A 7,500-nucleotide genomic window follows, 5' to 3' on the forward strand; every position below is an offset into this window, starting at 1 on the left:
GGAGGGAAGGAGGGAGAGAAAAGTCGAGAGAGGGCGGGAGAGATATATATAGACATACAGACATATAGACAGAGAGAGACCTTCCCCACCCACAAGAGCATGAAAAGAACGAGAACACGAGAACCCCGCGAGAGACAAACTGCTCTTACTGAACACCAGCGCCCACCCAACGCGCCCGCCCGCCCAAGCCCGGATCCGCGCGCCCACGCCAGGCCGCCCACCAGCCGTCGAAAGGCCCGCCCGGTCACAATCCAATCTCTCTGCTGCCCGTCACGCGCGTGTTAACACCATCACGGCGAGTTATGCATAATAATTAAGTTGTGCTTTGGAAAGGGTATATATATATTTCACACACGATCAGAGCGGAAGGTTCTCGATCCGCTCGTGACGTGGGGTTTGAAACACGCCTTTATTACGTCGGAACGCTGGAAAATACGCTTTCCAAATGACGAACACACATTCAAAGGAGACGCGAGTCCCCCCCCCCTTTTTTTTTTTGGGGTGGGCTCTTCAATTGATCCCGGTGTTCGGTCATGCAACACGCGGCAGCACAAATATATAAATGCTCGTACACTGGCTCCCGCTCCAGAATTACTACCACCGTTACAGCGACCACTACTGTAACCACTGCCACGCTAACGATAACAATAACAAACGGATCAATCAACAAAAATTACAAGTCCAAAATCCAGGACTTTCCTCAACAACAATACTTTTTCTTTTTTCTTTTTTTTTGCCAAAACTTCATACAACGAATAATATGTAAGACAAAACAACAAAACAACAACAATGACAATAACAACAAAAGAGACGTAACTTTTCATTTTCTCTCTCGGAAATAATAATAATAAAAAAAAGAGAAAAAAAAGGATCGATAAGCGCTTTTCCATTATGTCCTGACCGACTTCAAAGGCAGCGGATGATAATAAAACCAATTATTTTTTCTGCCGTTATTGTTTCCTTCGTCTTGCAGTCCTTTAGGTAAAGAGTCCCAAATATCTAGTTTTTTTTCATTTGTTTTCCTTTTTGGTGCGATGCGAACAGCGACAGGACAACTTTAAGGCCATTTTCATATCGCATCGGCCCGGGCTTCGGCTTCATTATCTTAAATTCTCGAACGAACAATTGATGATCCGACAATGACGGCTCGTATATCTATGCGAACACCTGTTCCCCAAAATACATTTCCAGGTAGTGCAGAAGAGACAAAATTCGGCAAATCCGAGGGAGAAAAGAGTGAGAAAATGAAAAGACGAGTATATTTAAACACACATGCACACGCACGCACACTCACACACACATACATACACACTCACTCACTCACTTACTCACTCCCTCACTCACTCTCTCTCGCTCTGACACACACAAACACACACACAAACACACACACACACACAAACACACACACATACACACACACACAGAACTTACTGACTGCTTGATCAATTGCCCAACTACCATAAGATACAAATATCACTACAACAGTCAAGTGAAAGGAAATCTATATCAGCACTCAATATCAATATAGGTCTTGACATCCTTGCGTTGTGCCCCCCCCCCCCCCCCCTGCCTCCCCTCTGTCACTGTCTCTCCCTGACACTGACACAAGCACAAACACACAAACACACACCACACACAAACGCGCGCGCACACACACACACACACACACACACACACACACACACACACACACACACACACACACACACACACACACACACACTCTACCCTTCCACCTGACTCTCTCCTCCCCCTCCTTTCCCCTCCCTTCCCCCATCCATTATCCCATTGTCCCTTAGTTACAGGTGGTGCCGAGGGGGGAGGCGACGCAGATGGTGACGGGGGAAAAAAGCTGGAAAAATACGAACAGGAGCATTGTCTACAGACAGTTTGTGAAGAAGGCGAGGGAAGAGGAGGGTGGGGAAGAAGAAGAGGAGGGTGGGGAAGAAGAGGAGGAGGGTGGGGAAGAAGAAGAGGAGGGTGGGGAAGAGGAAGAGGAGGGTGGGGAAGAGGAAGAGGAGGGTGGGGAAGAAGAAGAAGAGGGTGGTGAAGAAGAAGAAGAGGATGGTGAAGAAGAAGAGGAGGGTGGTGAAGAGGAAGAGGAGGGTGGGGAAGAAGAAGAGGAGGGTGGGAAGAGGAAGAGGAGGGTGGGGAAGAGGAAGAGGAGGGTGGGGAAGAAGAGGAGGGTGGGGAAGAGGAAGAGGAGGATGGGGAAAGAGGAAGAGGAGGATGGGAAAGGAGAAGATGGAGGAAGAGGGAAAGGAGAAGATGGAAAAATAATAATAAAAAAAAAAAAATATGCGATGATGATGCTGAACAGGTGAGCGGGGACGAGAAAAGTCAACGAGGGTAAGAAAAAATAAGATAAGAGGAAAAATAAGAGGGAGGAGGAGGAATAGACAGAAGAAGAGGAGATGGAAGAGGAGAGAGGAGAGAGGAGAGAGGAGAGAGGAGAGAGGAGAGAGGGGAGAGGGGAGGGGGAGGGAGCCGAAAAGCGGGGGAGGGGGGGAAGAAGTAGCACCTAACACGTGGGCGTCGAGGGAGGCACAGACGACGGGCGGTCTGTTGTCGCTTGAATTCACTGCCTCTTCGACACACCCTCGCTTCAATCCCTTCCCCTCCCTACCTCCTATTCTCCTCCTCCTTCTCCTTCCATACCTCCTTCGTTCTCCATTTCCCCTCTACACTTCATCCTTTCCTCATTGTAGTATTTTCCTTTTCTCTTTCTTCCAGCTTCCCTTTTGTATTTTCTCCTCCTCCTTTTCTCCCCCTCCCCCTCCCCCCCTTCCCTCCCCTCCCGTTTCCTTCCCATTTCTCTTACTTCTCCCTATCTTTTCCTCCTCTCCTTTCTCCCCCATTCCCCTATTCCCTTCTCCCTTCCTCCTCTTTCCCTTCCCCCATTCGTCTCCAGCTTTCTTTTCCCAACCTCCCCCCTTTCTACCCCCTTCCTCCTCCCCTCTCACCCGCAAGGGACGAACCACCACCGCAGCCACCCGCCCCCCCCGCCCCCCCACCCCCTCCGCCCACGCCTCGGAGCCTGTCATCGGCGCCCGCGAAGGGGAGCGTCACGCGGAAGTGGCGTCGACGCCTTCAGCCTCCGTGGGACGCCCGCGACAGCCCGGGGACGCCACGCGGGAGGGGCATGTTGGGGGAACGGCCTGGGGATGGTGGGGGAGGGTGGGGTGAGGGACGGTTATCCAGGGGAGGGGCATGTTGGGGGAACGGCCTGGGGATGGTGGGGAGTGGGTGGGGAGGGGGGCGGACATCCAGGGGAACGGCAGCGGAAGGGGATAGCCAGGGGGACAGAAGGGGAAGGGGACAATAGAAGACGGCAGAGGAGGGAAAATGGACAAGGAGGGGGAAGAGGGGGGGAAGAAGGGCGGCAAGGGAAGACAGGGTAGGAGGACGCCAGGGTGCGGCAGGTGAACACATTGAGGACAGGGGACGGAGCGAGACGGCAGGGGAGGAGGGCAGCGGGAGCGGCAGAGGGCATGCCAAAGGGCAGCAGGGGACGGCAGGAGAAGGCAGGGGACGGTAGGGGACGGTAGGGGAAGGCAGGGGACGGTAGGGGAGGAGGGGAAGGCAGGGGACGGTAGGGGAAGGCAGGGGACGGTAGGGGAAGGCAGGGGACGGCAGGGGAAGGCAAGGGAAGACGCGGGGCGGCTGGGTTGCTCAGCTCATCCGCCCGTTATGAAAGAGGCTCCAGAGCGGACTGGAGCTGACAGCACAGCGCGCCCATCACTTAATAACAATAACATCACCTGTATTTCTCCATCTCTCCCTCTCCCTCCTCTTTCTCCATCTCCCCTTCTCTTTCTCGTTCCTTCTTCCCTCATATCATCTGTATATACAATAGTGGGTGTATGTATGTATGTATGTATGTATGTATGTATGTATGTATGTATGTATGTATGTATGCGCGCGCGCGCGCGCGCGCGCGCGCGTGTGTGTGTGTGTGTGTGTGTGTGTGTGTGTGTGTGTGTGTGTGTGTGTGTGTGTGTGTGTGTGTGTGGTGCGTGCGTGCGTGCGTGCGTGCGTGCGTGCGTGCGTGCGTGTGCGTGCGTGTGCGTGCGTGTGCGTGTGCGTGTGCGTGCGGCTGTAATCTGAGAGCGCCACTGCCTCCTTCAGCAAGGCACCGCACCGAACGTCCAGTGAAACGGAGGCGCGAGGGGCGGCTTCCTCCGAGGGGAGCGGAGGCGCCGATCCGCCTGACGCTCCGAGGCAGTGGATTTCGCACTGGAGACGCGCGCGCCCTTTCCGGGCTCGTCCCCCGCCTTCTGCAAGGTGGGGGACTTGCCCGTAAAGCCCGTGAAGGATTCCTCTAATCATATTGGGGATTTCCTTCTCAAATCCGGGAACCCAGAAGTGTAGTTACCACCGAATACCATGGATAACAAAAAAAAAAGAAAAGAAAAAAAAAAAGAACAGTAACAACGTTCCCATTTAATTCAGCAGGGATGGTTTCTCTCGTGATTGAAGCTGCTGTGACGATTGTGAGGATGCTACGGCCCACCGCCTCAAAGGGCGCGGGGGTAAAAAGTCCCAAGAACCAAACCCAAAGACAGTTTTTTTTTCCAGGAAGGCTTTTTTGTCTCCTGTCTCTTTTTTGTGGGCGGGGTGGGGGCTACTCCTCCTCCTCCTCTTTTTTTTCTCTTTCTCTTTCTCTTTCTCTCTCTCTCTCTCTCTTTCTCTCTTTCTCTTTTTCTCTTTTTTTCTCTCCCTCTCCCCCTTCCTCCTCCTCCCCCCAGCCTGACGACGCGGCAGTCGGAAGCCAGCTTCGCTCAAGTCCTCCGCCGGCAGGAGGACTCGGACCGGCGGCCGTCTCGCAGGAGCCCGCCGTCGCTCTTCATTTCGGGATCCCGAATGCAAACCAGGATCATCCGACACACCAATTTTGAATGCTATTTCGAAAAAAAAGAAAACTAATTTTGCTTCTATTGACGTATCTATTCACTCACTAACTCATTCACTCACTTACTCAGTCACCCTTCCCCCTCCCTCCCTCCCTCACTCACTCACTCACTCACTCATTCACTCACCCTTCCTCCTCTCTCCCTCCCTCCCTCACTCACTCACTCATTCACTCACTCACTCACTCACTCACTCACTCACTCCCTTCCTCCTCCCTCCCTCCCTCCCTCCCTCACTCACTCACTCACTCAATCACTCATTCACTCAATCATTCACTCACTCCCCTCCCTCCCCCCTCTCTCCCTCCCTCCCTTCCTTTCTCTCCCTACCCCTACCCCCTCCCTCCCTACCCCTACCCCTACCCCCTTTCTCCCTCCCTCCCTCCCTCCCTCCCTCCCTCCCTCACTCACTCACTCGCTCTCCCCCTCTCTCCTCCCTCCCTTCCTCCCTTCCCCCCTCCCCCCTCCCTCTCTTCCTAACTCAGAAACTGAAAATCCATCGCGGGAACAAGAATAGACACGCTTCACTTTCTTCTCTTTTACCGAGAGTGTGAGTGAGGGAAAGCGAGAGGGAGGAAAGGAGGAGGGAGGGAGGGAGGGGGGAGGAGAGACGAGGGAGGGAGAGAGAGAGAGAGAGAGAGAGAGAGAGAGAGAGAGAGAGAGAGAGAGAGAGGAGAGAGAGAGAGAGAGAGGGAGGGAGGGGGAGGGAGGGAGGGGGAGGGAGGGGAGGGAGGGAGGGGGAGGGAGAGAGGAGGAGGAGAGAGAGAGAGAGAGAGAGAGAGAGAGAGAGAGAGAGAGAGAGAGCGAGAGAGACAAATTTCTCATCGACATTTACTCCTACCTCCCCCCCCCTCCCCCCCAGAACCCTATCCTCACCCACTCATTTAAAATGCATGAAAAATCGGACCACAAATTTTTCTCCTCCCTCCGCCCTCCGCCCTCCCTCCCCCGCCTACCCCCCCCCCCGAGCTCGCCGTCAGAGGTCACTAATGACATGTTTACATAAAATACGCGACACATGATGATTTTCGAAAAAAACAAACAAACAAACAAACAAAACAAATACATCCTGCTAGAGCCTGCATGGGGGAGGGGCATAAGAGGGGGAGGGGCATAAGAGGGGGAGGGGCATAAGAGGGGGAGGGGCAACGGAGGGGAGGAGGGGAAAGGAAAAGAAAGGGGGAAATAAGAGAGGGCGTGAGAACGAGAGGGAATGCGGAAGGGAAGGAGAGAGGAAGATGAGACGGAGGGAGAATGAGAAGGAGGGAAGGAGGATATGAGCGAGGATAGAAAGGGAGAAAGGAAGGTAGGAGGGTGGGAACGAAGGAGGAAGGGAGGAGAAAAGAAGGAAGGGGGAAGGAGAAAAGAAAGAAGGAAAGAAGGAAGAAAGAAGGAAGAAAGGAGGAGGGAGGAAGGAAGGAGAAAGGAAGAAGGAGTAGAAAGGAAAGGAGGAGGAAGGAAGGAGGAGGAGGAGGAGAGGAAGAAGGAAGAAGAACGGAGAAAGGAGGGAGAAAGGAGAAAGGAGGGAGAAAGGAGAAAGGAGGGAGAAAGGAGAAAGGAGGGAGAAAGGAAAAGGAGGAAGGAGGAAGGAAGGAGACAAAACTTGGATGCAAAGAACAATCTGCTTTCTATTTGCACCCAATTGTCCCGGCAGCGAAAAATGATCGTTTTTATTTTCATGACTCGAGAAAGAGGGGGGGGGGGGAAGGGGAAGTTGAAGAAAAACGGAAAAAGGGGGGGGGGAGGAGAAGGGGGAAGGGATAGGGGAGGGGGAGGAGGAGGAGGAGGAGGAGGAGGAGGAGGAGGAGGAAGGAGGAGGAGGAGGAGGAGGAGGAGGACGAGGAGCAAGAAGAAAAAGGATGGGGAAAGGGGAGGGAGGAGGAGAAGAGAGGAAGAAAAAAAAAAGAAAAACAGAGAGAGAGGTAAGGAGGGAGGAAAAAGTACGGGGGGGGGGGATTTGAGAGATAGCATATTCATGGCCCAGGGAGGAGCGACGAAACGACGTACCTTTGGCCTCACCTTTGAGTGAATCCTCTCGCTCTCCCTTCTTCCAGGCAGAGAGCTTGTGAGGGAGGGAGGAGGGAGGGAGGGAGGGAGGGAGGGAGGGAGGGAGGGAGGAGGGAGGGAGGAGAGAATGAGAGAGAGAGAGAGAGAGAGAGAGAGAGAGAGAGAGAGAGAGAGAGAGAGAGAGAGAGAGAGAGAGGAGAGAGAGAGAGGGGAAGAACGCGATGGAAAGAAAGGGAAGGGAAGGGAGGATGTGATGGACGAATAAGAACAAAGAAGAAAGATTTGGAAGAGGGAAAGAAAATATAAAGGATATGGAGAATAAAAGCCGATGAGAGAGCGGAATAAGAAGCCAAACAGAACAGATGATGCCATGACAGTACAATATACAATACAGGGACATATAAATAAAAATATGAAAAAATCCCCCCCACACACACAAGAGAGAGAGAGAGAGAGAGAGAGAGAGAGAGAGAGAGAGAGAGAGAGAGAGAGAGAGAGAGAGAGAGAGAGAGAGAGAGAGAGAGAGAGAGAGAGAGAAATAAGATGAAGAAAACGGAGAAAGACATGACCCAAAGAAAAAGAA

The 7,500-nt window shown here is 53.0% G+C and overlaps 1 protein-coding gene across 1 annotated transcript in view; it reads right to left on the reverse strand.

The window, feature by feature from the left end:
- Window positions 1-7,500, reverse strand: part of LOC119578433 (liprin-alpha-1-like) — a 116,545-nt gene that overhangs the window by 66,790 nt on the left and 42,255 nt on the right. The window lies entirely within an intron of this gene.

The sequence above is a fragment of the Penaeus monodon genome, chromosome 11 (genome assembly GCF_015228065.2).
Source record: "Penaeus monodon isolate SGIC_2016 chromosome 11, NSTDA_Pmon_1, whole genome shotgun sequence".
In the NCBI taxonomy this organism is placed as follows: Eukaryota; Metazoa; Arthropoda; class Malacostraca; order Decapoda; family Penaeidae; genus Penaeus; species Penaeus monodon.